Source organism: Pseudochaenichthys georgianus, chromosome 10 (assembly GCF_902827115.2).
Source record: "Pseudochaenichthys georgianus chromosome 10, fPseGeo1.2, whole genome shotgun sequence".
In the NCBI taxonomy this organism is placed as follows: Eukaryota; Metazoa; Chordata; class Actinopteri; order Perciformes; family Channichthyidae; genus Pseudochaenichthys; species Pseudochaenichthys georgianus.
The window spans coordinates 12,062,009-12,077,149 of NC_047512.1; positions in this window are offsets into that span (position 1 = coordinate 12,062,009).

Sequence of the window (15,141 nt, forward strand, 5' to 3'; positions counted from 1 at the left end):
AATTTTTTTTTTGCGTTAACGCGTTATTAACGCGTTAACTTGACAGCCCTAATATATATCGATCATCAGTTGAAAGATAACTATCCTTCAACTGGATGACAGATGTGTTGCCCTGAGTCCCTCACCGCAGACTTGGATGAAGGACTAAATCCATGCATTGTTTATCTAAGGAGGCTAACACCTAATTCACAGGCATACTGTGTATGTTGTAGTAGTTGAGTGAAGATACAGTTACTGAATATTAGGGGACACTATAAATATCAAGTTTTATTATGTCAACAAAAAACAGAAGCAAACAGTTTGTGACGACCCCTCCCCCCTTCTGCCTGGCTGTGCTCCCTGCCTTGCTGTCTTCTGGCAGGTACTGGGAGCAGGGTGGGAATTTCACGACGGCCACGACGGCCATGGCCGTCGTTGCCCCGCACTTTGGCCGTGATGCCCTGTTAAAATTATACATTGAAGTCAATGGAGAGAGAAAGGTTATCTTTTGATCCCGTTTGAATTGTGCCACGAATGACACATATGATGTTTGTCAATTTAAAAGAATATTTTGCAAGTCAAAAAAATTAAAATGTGTCGTAAAACTGTGAAGTTACACATTTTTTTGTGTGAAACCGCTGAGTGAACTACAGGTCTCTTGGTCTCGCACAATACGCGTCACCATCACAAAGATGGCCGTCACGTTAGCAAATGTCTCCTGTTTCTTTCAGAATGAGAATAAAAGTATAAAACGAGGTGACTACAAGTCTGGACACGTTGAGAGCTGTACATACACGAAAGGGGAGTTATTCGGTTCTGTAAGAGCAGCGGGACCGGCTTTACAAGATGTTGGTGAGTAATATGAGTGCAATGTGTAACGTCAATGTCAGCTAGCTAACATTAGCTAACAAGGTACACTAACGTGTTTTGTTTCAGTAACTAGTTTTCTCCTTTAGAACTTCGTGGTCTCTGTGTATGCTGTGGATAACATTAGTGTTCACAAGAACAAGGTATACTCCCGTGTTTTGTTTTAGTTGCTCTTCAGATTGAAACGGACAGTTTTATATCGACTATACTGTATGTGTGATCTCCTTTTACATCTCGTTGTGTCGTTTGAGTTTATTTGCTGTGTGTAGATTCAAGGGTTTTGGTTATCTTGTCAATTTGTTTGGTTATCCAGGCACAGCTGTGCGTGACTCCCTCGGGTACACTGGTATGTGTTTTCCTAATGTAGAGAGCATTGATTAATTAATAAACTACACACTGAGTCTAGATCCTGACCAAGTCCTTTTTTATTGTTGATCAAATGTTTTTCAAAAATATATTCATACACATTTAGAAAAATACAATGTACAACAAACCAGTACAACACAAATTACAAAAAAAACAAACAATAACAACAATCAGACAAAACTCTGGAAAAATAACCCCTCCCACCCCAGATCCGGACCATCCTTGTATTATTGCTCATTCAATCTATTATAGCATGCTAACAAACATGGTACTTACTTTATTTGTACAGATCTGCATGGGAGGCGATGGCGCGATGCAGAGCGCTGTCTGTGATTGTGCACGGGGGATGTACAAATGCAGCCACGCTGCAGCATTGGCAATATGTGCCATGTGGCAGATCAGCTCCACAGATGTTGAGTGCCAGTGGAGGAAGCCTGGCACTTCCAAAGTAGTCCAGCCGGTGTCTCAACTCTACCAACAGTGAGAGGAGACATACAACCCACTGGCCAGAGACATCGCCACTCAGGATGTAGACTGGTTCAGGTCTGCACTGAGGGGCGCACAGTGTGGCATGGCATGGCTTCACCTGAGCCAGAGCCGCGGCCTCAACATCAGGCCATTGTCACCGTGCCGGAGCTGGTGAAGGGGGTCGGGGGCTTGAGGCAATTCTTGCCTCAATGCGACTGAGCAGAGACCAGCAAGCTGCCATCCAGACAGCCACCGGAGGACAGCGGACAAAGTGGCAGTTACACAGGCGGGGCAGGTTGACAGCCAGCAAGTTTGGTTCTGTGCTGCGGTCGGGACTTTCATCCACTCCATGCGCGTCCCTCATGAAGAGGGTGCTCGGGGGGTACAACTTGGACGGAGTCATGGCTATCAACTGGGGGGTTTTAAACGAGGCCGAAGGGGTGAAGGCTTTTGTGCAGGCCTGTCAGGAGACAGTGTTCGAGTCTGGTCTCTTTGTGAGTGAGTCGGTGTTTTGGGAGCATCCCCGATGGACTTGTGCAGCCATCTGCCCTGCTGGAGGTGAAGTGTCCACCATCATTATATAGGATATATATTATAATATATTTGTATACATATCTGTAAATTGTATAATTTTATTTGATTTAAAAGTATTTTTGATCTCTGTCTATAAACACAAACTGAGTAAGATTGACAATAAAGTTGACTTTATTGTATAAAATATATATTCTTTATGAAAATAGTTGACTGTTGGAGAAATGAATCCAAATGAAACGTTGGACTGAACTACAACTACGCCTTTAAATCTCTACGGACTGTTTTTCAGTGGGATGGCAAGTTCCTATCTTTAAACATTTATTAGTTTTTTCTCAGAACAGATTTGATTTTCTGAAGTTAATTTAACTTAACCATGTAAGGTCATTATTAAAAAGGTACAATCAATTTGTTTAGGGTTGAATAAAATAATGATAAACATTTCATTTGGATAATTTACTGACAGAATAAGAAACTCAATGATGCTCTACTCACCTGTTCCTTTTTATAAAGTGAAACAGTTGAAACGATAGATTTTAGTAAACTTAAAAACAACCTTCTCCAAAAGCTATCAAGGAATATACCTAATACTTGTTTTAGAACTTTATTACATATTTTTATATAAATAGTTTGAGTGATCCATAATTGACAGAAGCTTGTGTTTACACTGACCTGTCACTCATATATTAATGTCTTTGTAACTTCAGTAAACCACGACCTCACTCATTTCTTTCATCACGGTTCAGTAAACTAAGTGACACATGAACCAGTTTAATAATTATAATAACGTAGGATTGCAACTCTTTGAAACTGTAGGTGGCTCTTAAAAGAGCCGTTGTGTTTGGGTGTGCTGGTCTCAGGTCAGTCTAAGCCCTCTCTCGCGGATGCGGCGGGCCAGCTGGATGTCTTTAGGCATGATGTTGACCCTCTTTGCTTGGTTCATCTTACTGGGGGCAGCTACATGGATGTCGGTGCAGTCCACAATCATTGTGCAGTTGAAGGCAGAATGGATGAAGGCAGAATTAATGTATTATCGACTCAGAATGAAGCACAACTTCATGTCATACAACACATTGACTTTATTTGTAATTGTGTAAAAAAATAAAGCATTGACTAGCAAGCAGGACCTGCAGGAACAGAGCACGGTGATGGATGGAGCTGGGAAGAGAGAAGAATAAAGAAAACAGATCAACTTCATTATCGGATATTAAAAATTCAATTTCAAAACAAGTTGCCGCTCCTACAGTTTTCTAGTATGTAAAGATGATTTCACTTGACCTATGCACAATATCACACTCAATACATGTGTGTCTCTGGGGGGTGCATTGTGCCTTTGATGTATATAAATAATATACCATAACCAAATACTATTACGTACAGTGGAAATCAGGTTGCCAGAGCAGGTCAGTGTGCATGTTCCTCAGGGTCTCAGCAGTTACAGGTGAGGGAAAGGAAACAAAAGAGAAAAAGGTCAGTAACAACACTTTGAAGTAACAACACTTTGAATAATTATCTCTTTTAATAATGTTCTCTCAGTAATCACTCAACTACTGTCTTTCCAACAAACAGATTGACTCACTATCATCACGATGAAACACGTCCAGAAGAATGGACCACAGATGGAAATTAGCTATTAGCTATAATCTGGCATATTGCATCTCTTCTCTTTGCTGAGATTAATGTTTTTGTATGCATGGTCCTTCTATAAATAAATACATGTCATGCAAAGCTGCCTGCCTGCCTTCCTTCCTTCGACTCTCCCTGAACTGCCTGATCTTTTAATGTTCAATGTTAACCATTTGAGCAGATAGCATTAAGTAGAAAAGATCGCAGATGCTAATCTGCCGTTAGCCTACCTCCCGCCCCCTTAGCACCTGGCGATAGGTTCCTCTTCAAATGTTTCAGAAAATACTTAACATCATGACTACTCTTACTGTTTAACATTTGGGTTCACTTCATGTTAAGGCTAATACAAATGACAAGGCTAAGTAATGTGATGCTAACTAACGTGCTCGCTACTAGCTATGTAGCTAGCTTGACTGTGTTCCATGCACAACATGTGTATTACCTGAGATCTCTGATCCAGCGACTCCTGGTCCTTTCATCAGACGGGAAGCGATAGAACGACCTATGATCTATAAGTATGATCACTTATGTGATTGCAACCTGGTACAAAGCACACAGGCATCTTGTAAAAGTGAATTTATTTTTAGCAATCTCTTATTTATTGGAGGGAATAAATCATTTATGAGATCTTCTTCTTCGCTTTAATTACGAGTCGCTCGCAACCACTTGGAGCATTATCGCCTGTGACATCACTTATGCGAGCCAGAATGGGATTTGGGATTTGTAGTCTTTGTAGTCGCGTATTTTTCATAGTCTTATATTTCAACAGTTTTACGACAAAATGTGACTTTTTTGACATGGAACTTATTGTTTAAGATTGACAAACATCATATGTGTAGTTCGTGGCACAATTCAAACGGGATCAAAAGATACGTGTTCTCTCTCCATTGAATTCAATGTTAATTTTTCGCTTCCGGGGTCCCATGGGCCGGATGTAGATGGGCGTGACTTCGCCTCTCTATATGATGCCAGTATAAACAAGGTCTTCTGTCGGCTCTGTACATCAATGCCGACCTATGCTGACAAGTAAGTGAAGAGTAGACAATATAAAGGTGTTGGCGAAATGTCCCACCAGTTTAGGATAATGAAGGTTCTAATCAAATCAATTACATATAGCCATTACATGTCTAACTCCTAATGACAGGAAGGCAGAAAGTGCATTATACAAATAATAATACTCATAATAATAGCAGACATTTTTTAACAATGACCACAATATCATTATTTTAATAAACCAAATATGAACAATTGAGGAAAATGAGGAAGAACTGATGATTAAAATGTTGTAGTACAAGTAGTAATGTAGTTAGTGCATAAATTATTGCAACAAATGTGTTAATTTTCTTCATTATTAGTCAATTTTTTTTTGGTGGACGAATGCTCCGGGCCAGTGGTTACAATGGTGGGGCCAGTGACAATACAATTTTAGCCTTACTGTCTACCCCTGACTGACTTATGTGGTTTATGGCTGAACTTAACGTATACGTTTAAGAAACACTATTGCTATTCAGCCGTTTGTAAAACGACTGGTGTTGACGTTAGTGCTACACTTTTCAGTCATGTTGATTGACCAGCGTAATTTAACCAAACAGCCTTTGTGCCCTGTCATGTGGCCTTTGTGCCCTGTCATGTCTGTGCCTGTCATGTGGCCTTTGTGCCCTTAAAAAAAATGTGAACGGGAAGGCCAAATGGCCTTGCCCCTAAAATGACGAAATTCCAAGCCTGACTGGGAGTGTCGTCCTGTTTGTGCCCGCCCATCTAGAGGCGGAGCCACCAGAAGGCATAAAGGTTTCCCAGCTGCAAGGATCAATCTCTCTGATTCAGATCCTGGCATGCTGCAGCAACCTCAGCCTACAGCCTGTGTTAGGTTTGATGCACCCTCCAACATGCTACAACACCCTTCCACACACTCACACACTGCTCACACTACTGACAGTCTGATTCTTACCACATTATACATCAGAGGTGTTCTTCAACAATCTGTTAAATAAATATATATTTGGCATTAAACTCTGTGTGGCCTCCCTGTTTGTTCCAGCCTTTGGAAGGTTCTGTAACAAGTGGGGCTCGTCCGAGATCACTTTCCGGTGCTGGATAAAGGACATGGTGACCTATTTCAGTCAGGGAGTGTTCACACAGCTTGTTGGTTGACTCTGAGTTTTGTAGGGGAAAATAGGTCAGGTTGATCTTACTAGTCTAAGTAACTGGTCTTACTCACAGTTGTGTTTCTGTCCAAGGCAAGCTATGTTTTTCCGGTATTGCTGTTTTGTGTTAAAGGCCTGTCAAATGTTTGGAAACCCTTATCCTGTTAGGTCTAAGCAATGAGGAGACACAAGCTGTCTCCATTGAACCTTTTCTTTTTGTTTTTGTTTGTTATTTTGTGTAGTAAGTGGCTAGCGCATTTGCTCGGGTGCACTCCATGACTGCCTAGGTGATTTTCAATTGCTGAGAATTAAACCGGGTCACTGGGCTTTTGTGCTTAAAATCCTACCACAATTCTACACGAAGACTAGGGTGAGTGAGTCAGTAAGCATTTGGTAAGGCAGTTAGCCAGAGGAGTGGGGTCTCCATATGTAAAACTGTCTTTCACTATCAGTTACTGCTGGAAAAACCTTGCCTTGGTCGGTAGTAAACAGTTTAAATGGCTTCTATTGAAGATTTTGTTGAGTCCCCAAATGAGGATTTGTGTGGGTACTTATAAAAAGATCAGCTTTTGAGAGTGGCTGACCATTACGGTCTTGAACTTCCCAAAAAGTTGAATAAAGAGGAGTTGTTGGTAGAAATAAAGGCACAGTTAGTGGAAAAAAGTATTTTGTCTGTCTTTCTGGGGCCTACCTCCCAACAGTCAATTGAGTCAGGTAATGTTTCAGGTGTGGCTCCAGTCCTGTCTGGACTTGGGGTTGGACTGTCATTTAAAGAACAGAAGGAGCTTCTCATGCTACACTTGGAACGTGATGTGGAGATAGAAAAGTTGAGACAAAATGCCCGTCTTCAGGAAGCAGAGATCGCTCAAGTTCAGGTTAGACAAAAACTAGACTTGGAGCGCTACAGATTGGAGCTGATGAGTGAAGGTAAGCTTCCAGCTGAGACCAGGAGAGCTGCAGAGACTGCAAATCAAGCATTTGATATTGCTGTTAATTTGAGGATAGTTTCCGAGGTTCAACGAAAAGGACCCAGACATTTTCTTTGTGTTATTTGAGCGTCTAGCTGAGGCACGAGACTGGTCTGATGTTGAGCGCACCCTTCTGCTGCAGTGTGTCTTCACTGGAAAGGCCCAGGAGGCTTTCGCTGCCATGACTGCTGAAGACAGTAGCAATTACCAGTTGGTGAAAGCTGCTGTACTTCAGGCATTTGAGTTAGTACCTGAAGCATATCGACAGCGCTTTAGGTTAGTCAGAAAAGAGAAGCAGTCACATATGGAGTTTGCTCGTGATTTAACCACTAGTTTCAACCGTTGGTGTGTTTCCTCACAAGTAAAAACTCTGGAAGATCTGCAGGAGCTTATCTTGCTTGAGCAATTCAAAGGTACCTTGCCTGACCGTGTTGTTACCTACATTAATGAGCAGAAAGTAAACTAGTTTCAGAGGCAGCCAAGCTGGCAGATGAGTTTACTCTGACCCATAAGGTGTTTTTTTGGCGACAGCCGTAGTCGTGGAGATGCGGGATACAAAGAGAGTAGTGCGGGGGCTCACTTCAGTAAAGGTGTTTCAGAAGGAAAAGATAAGTTTCCAGCTAGGATTGACCATGGGAATCGGGGTAAGTTTGACCCCAATCGTGTCTGTAATTACTGTTTTAATAAAGGACACTGGAGAAACGATTGTCCTGAGTGGAAGAGAAAGTCCAGGCCTGGGCCTGTGTCGGCAAAAGCGTCTGGGGCTGTAGCATCGTTACGTGCAGTAGAAAGGGAAAATGTCATTGTGGCTGTGCGGAAACACACTCAGTCCTCCTTATCTGAATCGGTAATTCAGGCTCTTGTCAGTGAACATGAGGAGGATAGACCCTGGTTATAAGCTTTTGTGTCTGATGGTTTTGTTTCACTGGTCGGGAGTAAAGAGAAGGTACCGGTAAAGATATTAAGGGACTCAGGGGCGTTGGACTCGTTTATTGTTGGTTCTGTGTTACCTTTCTCTCCTAAAACAGACACCGGTTCCAGTGTTGAGGTCCGGGGGATGGGATTAACCGTCTTCTCTGCTCCACAGCATAAACTAACATTAGTCTCCAGTCTGCTGCAAGGGGAAGTGGTCATGGGAGTGCGTCCTTCTCTACCTATGGGGGGCATACAGATCATCTTGGGAAATGACCTGGCTGGTGATCGGGTATGGCCTGAGTCTCCAATCTCCCAGGTAGAAGGTGCCAAGTTCCCCAAAACCACTTCTGTGATGCCTGCCAGCGGCGCAGTAACACGTGCTGCCAGCGGTATTGTTTGTGACCTTACAAAAGATAAGAAAAAACAATCTGTATTTCCTGTGCCTACCTTTCCTTTGCCTTTGTCTTGTAGCGACCTTGGGAAAGAGCAAAAGAACGATCCCACCCTGCAGGCTCTGTACAGCCAAGTTCTACCGGATGAGGAGTTCAGAAGTGCAGCCGGTTATTTTCTCCAGGACGGTTTGTTGGTGAGAAAGTGGGTTCCCCAGGGAGATTGTTTTATGGGTGAGGAAGTTGTGCAAGTTGTGTTACCCAGTAAGTTAAGACTCACTGTGCTTCAGACTGCTCATGACGGCATTGCAGGTCATCTCGGTGTGAAGAAAACATATAATCGGGTTGGCCGTTATTTTTACTGGCCACTTCTGAAGAAAGACATTGCTGCTTTCATTAAAACTTGCAACACTTGTCAGTTGACTGGCAAACCGAATCAGGTCATTAAACCTGCGCCTCTGTATCCAATTCCAGTTGTTGGTAATCCATTTGAGCATCTGATTGTAGATTGTGTTGGACCATTACCACGCTCCAAAGCAGGGAACAACTTTTTGCTTACAGTCATGTGTCAGGCTACACGTTATCCTGCTGCCTATCCCCTTAGGAATATCACCACCAGGTCAGTTGTAAAAGCGCTGACACAATTTATAACTATTTTGGTCTCCCGAAGATCATCCAGTCAGATCAGGGGACTAACTTCACTTCAAAGTTGTTTGCCGAGGTGTTACAGCAGTTGAATATCAAACATTCACAGTCAAGTGCCTATCATCCTCAGAGCCAGGGAGCACTTGAGAGGTTCCACCAATCCTTGAAGTCTCTCCTCCGTTCATATTGTACGGAGTTGGAAGGTGACTGAGAAGAAGGGTTACCCTGGTTGATGCTGGCGGCAAGGGAGGTTTCACAGGGGAGTTTGGGTTTTAGCCCTAATGACCTGGTTTTTGGTCACAATGTAGGGGGCCCGTTGGCCACCCTACACGAGGATTGGCAAGCCAAGAAGGCCCCGTCAAGTTTGATAGACTATGTCCATGGTTTCAAACACCGCTTGTATCGGGCTAATCAAATGGCAAGAGAAAAGCTACAGTCTGCTCAAACTAAAATGAAAAGCCTCTATGATCGACGTGCAGAACTTTGTGAGTTGAGTCCTGGGGATCAGGTTTTAGCACTGCTGCCTGTAGTTGGCTCCCCGTTTCAGGCCAAGTTCTCTGGCCCTTATACAGTGTCCAAGAAGTTGTCAGACCTCAACTATTTGATAGCGACCCCTGACCGGAAGAAGTCGGTGCAGTTTTGCCATATAAACTTGCTAAAACCGTATTTTTCCCGTAAACCTGTGCCAGGTGTGGTTTGTTCTGTTTCCTCAGATGCTGCAGTGATGACAGTGGGTCACCCGTCACCATCTCTGGATGTGGGGGAAGGGGTTAAGGTTGAAGAGGAGTATTCCCCAGATGATGGTCTGTTGAGAGGACGGCTTAAGAATTCGGAGTCACTGGCTAATCTGGGTGGAATACTGGGTCATTTAACCGAACCGCGGCGCACAGAGTTGGTCGATCTAGTTAAAAACTACCCCTGCCTGTTTGGAGATACTCCATCTCGCACCCACCTTATAGAACACGATATTGAGGTGGGTGATGCTAAACCGGTACGACAGCGTTTTTACCGCATGTCTCCGGACAAACGAGAGCATTTAGAGGCAGAAGTTAAGTATATGCTGGAGAATAACATTGCTGAGCCGTGTGCTTCTAGTTGGTCTTCTCCTTGTTTGCTGGTTACGAAACCAGATGGTACATTTAGACCATGTACTGATCTCCGCAAGGTGAATTTAGTGACCAAACCTGACTCGTTTCCACTCCCTCGCATGGAGGACTGTGTGGACCAGGTCGGTTCTGCTAAGTTTGTCAGTAAATTTGACCTGCTAAAGGGTTACTGGCAGGTCCCGTTAACGGCAAGAGCTAGGGAGATCGCCTCATTTATCACGTCCAGTGGGTTGTACTCATACACCGTAATGCCATTTGGGTTACGAAATGCCCCAGCCACGTTTCAACGCCTGATGAACCAGGTGGTGTCAGGTCTTGCTGGCTGTGCTGTGTATCTGGATGATGTTGTGGTATACAGTGACACTTGGGAGGAACATCTCCAACACATTAATGCGCTGTTTGAACGTCTTGCCTGGGCTTGTCTGACCGTTAACTTGGCAAAGTGTGAGTTTGCTAAGGCAACGGTCACCTACCTGGGTAAAGTAGTTGGCCAAGGACAGGTTAAGCCAGTGAGGGCAAAGGTGCTGGCAATTGACCGGTTCCCTGTTCCCACAACCAGAAAATAACTCTCTCGTTTTCTGGGCATGGTGGGGTACTATCGTGGGTTCTGTCAGAATTTCTCTACGGTGGTTGCGCCCCTCACCTCTCTTCTCAGTCCTAAGGTCAAGTTTGAATGGTCTCCTCGATGTCAACAGGCTTTTGAGGCTGCGAAAACTGTGTTGTGCTCGGCTCCTGTCCTAGCAGCACCCCAGATGGACCAGCCCTTCATTCTTCATGTGGATGCTAGTAAGGTTGGAGCTGGGGCTGTACTCGCGCAGGTTGATGAGAGCGGCTCCGAATGCCCGGTAAGTTTCTTCTCTAAGAAATGTAACTCTCATCAATTAAACTATTCGATCATTGAAAAGGAGGCACTGGCACTCATCTGGGCGTTAAAAACATTTTGAGGTGTATGTTGGGGAGTGGAGTTGGGCCCTTGGTGGTCTATACAGATCATAACCCCCTAACCTTTCTGCACTCGCTCCAGAATCCAAATCAACGCCTTATGGCGTTGGTGTCTCTTCCTCCAGCCTTTCATCTGGACATCAGCATGTCAAAGGTGTGGATAATACAGTGGCTGATGCCATGTCCAGGGGCTATAACCTCCTAGGTTACTAGTGTTTTTCTCCTGCGGGGGTGTCTGTTTTTCTGTTTTGCCCTCTCTTAAATGCTTCTTAGTTAGCCAAAGTTGCTGAGGGGTTGAGGCAGAGGCTACAGATGTGGCTTGCAGGTGTACGAACATTTGAAGGTTAACTTTTGTTGTGTCTATTTGTTTGGGTGGTGTGTTTTTGTTGCCTCATGTTGGAGGATCCTCGTGGGTCCTCCATTTTAAGGGAGGGGGTGTGACGACCCCTCCCCCCTTCTGCCTGCTGTGCTCCCTGCCTTGCTGTCTTCTGGCAGGTACTGGGAGTGTCGTCCTGTTTGTGCCCGCCCATCTAGAGGCGGAGCCACCAGAAGGCATAAAGGTTTCCCAGCTGCAAGGATCAATCTCTCTGATTCAGATCCTGGCATGCTGCAGCAACCTCAGCCTACAGCCTGTGTTAGGTTTGATGCACCCTCCAACATGCTACAACACCCTTCCACACACTCACACACTGCTCACACTACTGACAGTCTGATTCTTACCACATTATACATCAGAGGTGTTCTTCAACAATCTGTTAAATAAATATATATTTGGCATTAAACTCTGTGTGGCCTCCCTGTTTGTTCCAGCCTTTGGAAGGTTGTAACACAGTTCCATAGACATGTCGACCTAGATGACACCTTACAGTAATGCTGGCACACTTCCTGTATCAACGCATTCAGAAAGCAAACACGAATCTCTGGCTATAGAGAGGGGTGTGGCTGGTTGTAGTGATCTGATCTAACAACAGAGTACATACAATCTTTTGGCATTTCTCTCTCCTTTCTCCGTCCTCTTTTCACTTTCCTTGTTGAGAAAATCCACTGATGCATAAGTCACTGCCTTCGCTTCTTCATCCTGCAAAATTAAAAACAAAACGTGCGTCAATGACAAACTTTGGGCGATTAGGTGACTTTAACATATAGACCAAAGTCTAGAGTAGAGATGGCTTTGCAGTGATCTTTACACACTTTCTATTGTCAAAATGTTCAGCCATCAGTAATTATATTTATATACCTTGTCACTCTTTATCAAGGCATACGTAACATACATTAAGTTTAGCTTACTTATCAGTTGGTTATATTATACTTTATAATTTGATTATAATCTGTGTCTTGAACAATAAAAAGCACACCACCACATATTTACCATGTCATTTGATTGACCCCCATTGACATGTCGGGTCCACGATGATGGGAAGAACTCAATGCTCCTGTTTGAATGTAAAACAGGGTTTCAGAGTATACACCCATGATTATTGTCACCCCTCACATTGGAAGAAACTGAGGATCCAACACTTTCACATTTTCAGTTGTTTTCTATTTGGTTAAACACATTGACTTTTTGTAAACTGCTCAATTCACCGTCAGCGTTGTTGTGAATAAACTCCTTCAGAGCTTTAAGCAGTAAGGGAACATTTCATGTTCTCAAGGCTACCTGGATAATGTGTACTTCTGGGATCAGATGTTCAATAATTCCTGTTGCAATATGATATTCTGTATTACACACAATAATGTAATAATATATATTAATTTTGCATTCAAAACAATGGATTAAGTGACCTCAGGTTTACAATTATGTAACACTATGACACAAAAAACAAATCTCTAGAGTTCATATTATTGAGTCAGTAGTAGCGGCCATGGTGGTTTTACACAGGTAAAGGTATTTGACTACTAGAACCGTCATCTCGTTTATTGTTTTCACAGCCAAGTAATTTGTTCAAGATGATTAGATCGTTATGGTTCCACCTAAAAAAGCATAACTGAAACTAAAGTATAATGTGCTGAGCCTACCTTTGCAATTTTGGCAACATTTTCTTCGGTATCCATAGAAAATAAGAAAGGCAATCACAGTCACACAGCAGGCCAACAGCACTCCAAGCACAAGGACAACTGGGTTCAGTCTGTTTCTGAAACTCCTAAATAAGGAAACAAAGGAAGTCTTACATTTAAGACATACACCGCAAAAAAAACATCGGTACCACTTTACAATATGACTACCCTTATAAAAGGGTTTAGAAATAGTTTGTAATTCATTTATTAATTAGGTTGTGAACACTTTATAAATCCTTAATAAGATTTTATTAGACATGAGATAAACAGGGCACCTGTGACGGGTTGCTTGCCAAATAGTGAGCCCACATTTATCTGTACTGCTAAGCCTTATTAGAAATGTTAGGTAACTCATTCATAATGGGAATGTGTTTCACACTTTACAACAAGGGTCCCTTTGGCAACTATACATTTTATTAACTCGTACATAAATGGTCATAAAGAGATGCCAAGAAACAATCAAGAATGGATGGGGGGGAATCAACTCAGTGAACAACAGATACCAAGGATGCTGGCTGATGAAGACAAAGTACGCTAGTTAGCCAATATAAGGCTTAGTCATCTTGCAAATAGTGAGCCTTTGTTGATGTATGAAAACTACATTAGAACTGGTTTATAAATGGTTGTTAATGATTAATAAAGTGTTTACAACCTAATTATAACCTAATTAGAAAGCCTTTATGAATACTTTATAAGGGTATTCTTATTATAAAGTGGGTACCAAAATATCACATAAAAAAGTACATTTTAATTTGACATTAAGCCTGAAGTATCTTCAATTTGTATTTGAGATTAAGACATAAAATAAACAATGAAACTGTATTTATAAATGCTACTTAAAGTCTGTATGGAAAATATAATCGGAGGAAAAGTTATTCTTACGAAGGGATGAGTTTCAATGTTTGCATATGCATGTTGAAATGGAGGTTCATACATCAGTTATAATTGATGTCTCAATTAAATAATTGTTAAATTGGTTGTAGTTAATGACTGTACCCACTCTATCCACTCTATAACACTTAATATGTATATACATTTACATACAAATATAATTTAAATAGACTTTAAAAACATACTTGTCTCCACTGTAGTTCCTTCTCCAAACAGGATCTGTCCACATGTAGCCACAGCACAGTAATACGTCCCGGTATCAGAGGACTTGTGTATAGTTTTAGGACAGACTGAAGACACAACTGCGTTCCTTTTGTTCCTCACTGTGAGTGTAAAGGATGCTTGGATGGGATTCTCCTGATCCAGATCTGAACCAGGAAACATTGTGTTCACCTGGACACTGATCTGCGCTTTTCGTTGTTTTTGGAGAGGAGTGAACACTGGAGAGACACTGAGTCGCCGGGCTGGACTGACTTGGTCTTCGGACTTTGCTTCACGTAGACAGATTCTCTGCTGATCTGTGTGATTCAGTAGAAGAAAACATAACATTTATATAAATTATTTGTATGACATGAGACTTGACAATAACTGAAAGTAATAGATATTTACCTTTCACAGCCAAGAAGATGCCAGTTCCAAACTCAGTGAATACGTCGATCCAGTGAGACAGAAATATGTTGCTTCGTCCTCTTTTCTGACATTTCTGATTGTGAAAAGATAATGAGTATCCTCTTTTGTTGCTGTGAACCGTGTGTCTAAAAAAGCTTCAGTAACTGTTAGTTTGCCAAAATCACGTTAAAGACTGGCTGGCCATTTGTCCAAGAGACCTGCTTGAACAGAGAAAGTAGTTTGCCTTCGTTATCCAAAACTGGACATTGAAAAGTAAAGTTTCCACCAACTTCTACCACAGCCAAAGAGATCAGGTGAGGATCCTCTGCCGATCCAATCAGAGCTAAAGAAAAAGACAAAGAAAAGGTTTATTGGAGGAGATCATCTTTAAGATCATCACATGGTATTGTCTTTCATACAGGAGTAAAGAATAGCACTTACACATCGTAGAAAGAAGAATCAAAGCAGCCAGTTGACCGATCATTGTGGTGCAGCTCTGTCTTCTCGCACGACTGATGTCTTTCCACCCAAATGAAGGTTTGTTCACACGAAGATCAACGTCTACAAAGTAGCAATTGTAGTGATTGGCTGAAATGTATACAATTACCTCCCCCCTACGTTTAAAACCTGTGGACCATTT